Source organism: Cricetulus griseus, chromosome 2 (genome assembly GCF_003668045.3).
Source record: "Cricetulus griseus strain 17A/GY chromosome 2, alternate assembly CriGri-PICRH-1.0, whole genome shotgun sequence".
Lineage (NCBI taxonomy): Eukaryota > Metazoa > Chordata > Mammalia > Rodentia > Cricetidae > Cricetulus > Cricetulus griseus.
In genome coordinates this window covers 276,916,972-276,919,742 of record NC_048595.1, presented here as the reverse complement: position 1 = coordinate 276,919,742, position 2,771 = coordinate 276,916,972, and the positions used below count along the sequence as shown (strand labels likewise).

General features: G+C 41.1%; 1 pseudogene; it reads right to left on the bottom strand.

The window, feature by feature from the left end:
* Positions 1-292: 292 nt before the first annotated feature.
* On the bottom strand, positions 293-732 carry LOC100759789 (annotated as a pseudogene).
* Between the last annotated feature and the right edge of the window lie 2,039 nt (positions 733-2,771).

Below are 2,771 nucleotides of genomic sequence, written 5' to 3'. Positions count from 1 at the left end.
ACAAATATTTAGAATGTAGATTGGTGATGGTTGTTAGGTTCTTCTCAAGATTCATGACTTCAATAGTCCTGAGTAGTTGTCTAGATTTCCAGTAGTAGGCATGTGTTCTCTCTTATTGATCAATCCAATTAGAGAGCTGTTGGTTATTGCCAATGTATGTATGCCACTAATGCACTTAGAGTTATTGTGCCATGCTGGTCATTGTTTTGGCTCATAGGTGTTGTAGCTGGGGAAGATTGTTGCTTTCTTTTTTTATTGATAGTGATTTTATTCCTTGTGCACACAAGAGAATTTATGCCACTAGAGCAGGGGCTGTGGATGACTCATATTTTCAATTGGGTGGGAGGACCCGCTTAGTCTTATAGTAATGAGACAGCCTGTGAATTCTGCTCTCTATCAGAATCAGGCAGAATTTAGCATCCAGATTCCTCTCAAGATGCTTTTGGACAGCAACAGCTTTCTTAATCAAATAGTAGAGATCCTCAGGGAGATCAGGGGCAAGGCCTTTGTACTTAAGGATTCTCCAGATTTTATTACCAGTCACAAAATGGACCTGTGCCACGCCATGTGAGTCCCTCAGGATCACACCTATTTGGGAGGGAGTCAGGCCTTTCCTAGCCAGTTTGTAAATTTGTTCCTTCACGTCCTCAGACGTCAGCTTCAGCCACGTGGCGGTAGGGGAGCGTGCACTGGGACTGGCCCTTCCCGGGAGGGAGCGTGCATGCAACCCATGATGGAGGAGGTCTGGTACCAAAGAGTGTTGCTTCACTTCTTTAGAAACTTGCTTGGTACTGTGAAAGCTAGTCCCCATTTTTCTGAGTGCTGAGATTACACGTGTGTACCACCACATCTCATAGAATATTATTTGCTTTTGTTCTTTCTGGCTTATTTTTTGTCTAGTGCTGGAGCCAAAGCATATGGCTTGTATGTGTTAGGCTTGTACTCTATCAACAAGCTAGAATCACAGCTCTCTGGTGCTTTTCTGTGGCTAGCAAGACATAACAGAAATTAAACTTCTATGCTTAAAGAAGCTACTGCAGCTGGGCGTTGGTGGCATACGCCTTTAATCCCAGCACTAGGGAGGCAGAGGCAGGTGGATCTCTGTGAGTTCGAGGCCATCCTGGTCTCCAGAGCGAGTGCCAGTATAGGCTCCAAAGCTCCACAGAGAAACCCTGTCTCGAAAAAACAAAACAAACAAACAAACAAAAAACAAAACAAAAAAGAAGCTACTGCAATTCAGTGGTAATCTGCTATAAAGTACAATCCGGCTCTGTCTTTGTCTATGGAAAAAAGAAGTTTCATTGATGAGGCTTTAGGAGTACACTTATTTGTGTGTGTAAGGATAAATAGGTCCAAAGGATTTAACATTCTATTCCATAGATGCTTGTTCAGCCATGTTTATTTCTGCTTTATTCATAATAGCCAGAAAATAGAAATAATTTAAATGCCATTTAACTAATGAATTGATAATGAAAATGTAGTACATATAAACAATAGAATACTGTTTAGTTGTAAAGGAAAATGAAATCATGAACTTTTCAGACAAATGAATGGAACTAGAAAAGATCATATTAACTGAGGTAACCCAGACCTAGAAAGAAATGTTGCATGTCTCTCTCATCAGAGACTTCTTGCTCCAAATTTTCAGATGTGAGAAAGTATACTGGAGAAATTGCAAAAATCAGGAAAGCAAAAGAAATCATTGCCAATATGGGATGGTGGGGGAGCAAAAGGAGAAGAAGAGCAGGGTCCATGTGATCTGATCAGGGAAATGGGGAAAACAGGGCATGGCTATAATCAGAGATGAGGGAAGCAAATAAGTAGTAAGGGTAAAAATAACATGTCTGAAAAACCCCACTATCTGAAAATTTCATAAGAAATCATATTATTAACTATATACCTAAAAACTATAGTACATATAGGTTTCTGTGTACAGTTGTATGAATTTTTAAATCTTGGTTAACAGTTCTCTCTCCAGGAGCCATAGACTTACTAACACCCCCACTCCCATTCCAGGCCTGAGAAGCATTCTTTTGGGTTGTTGGTTAAAGGTTTTCTAAGAGATGCCCAAATTGTTGCAGGTTGTTGTGTTGCCCTTGGTTGTTCCCAGAGGTAGAAGATAAGTCCCTATTGCTGAAGACACCATGCACTTCAGACAGAGGGCCCAGATAACCCAGCTGGAACTAACCCAAAAACTCCTTCCTGAGGACTAGCTTTCATAGTACCAGAAGGCATCATGTAAGTCTCCAAAGGAGTGAGGCCATCAACAACCAGATTGGCACCATGACACTAAGGGTGTAGCAGTGCCATGCATACCTGCACAGTGACCAACAGCTCTCTAATTAGACTTAAGACCCATTCAACTAGAAACAAGAAGTCACACCTGGAAACCTAGCCAACTACTCAGAGCTAGTAAAGATCTTGGAGGAGAACCTACAGCCACCATTTTACTAAACCAACATAATCCCTAACTACACTTGACTTTTTACATAGGTTCTGGACATGGGACTCAGGTCCTCATGATTTTGAGGCAAGTGCTTGATAACTGAGTTATGTCTCTAGCCCCTCACTTTAAATCCTCTCTCACTTTCTTTGTTTCTTCTCTCCCTTTCAAATATATGTATATTTTTATGTATATGCATATGTATATGTACCCCCACAATCCTTTCAAGGGGTCAGTTAAAAACTGCACTTCCCGATGGTAAACTCAAGAGTCAATGTATACAATGTGTATTCAGTACCTGTCTCAGTGCCCATGGCAGGTGTGCTGG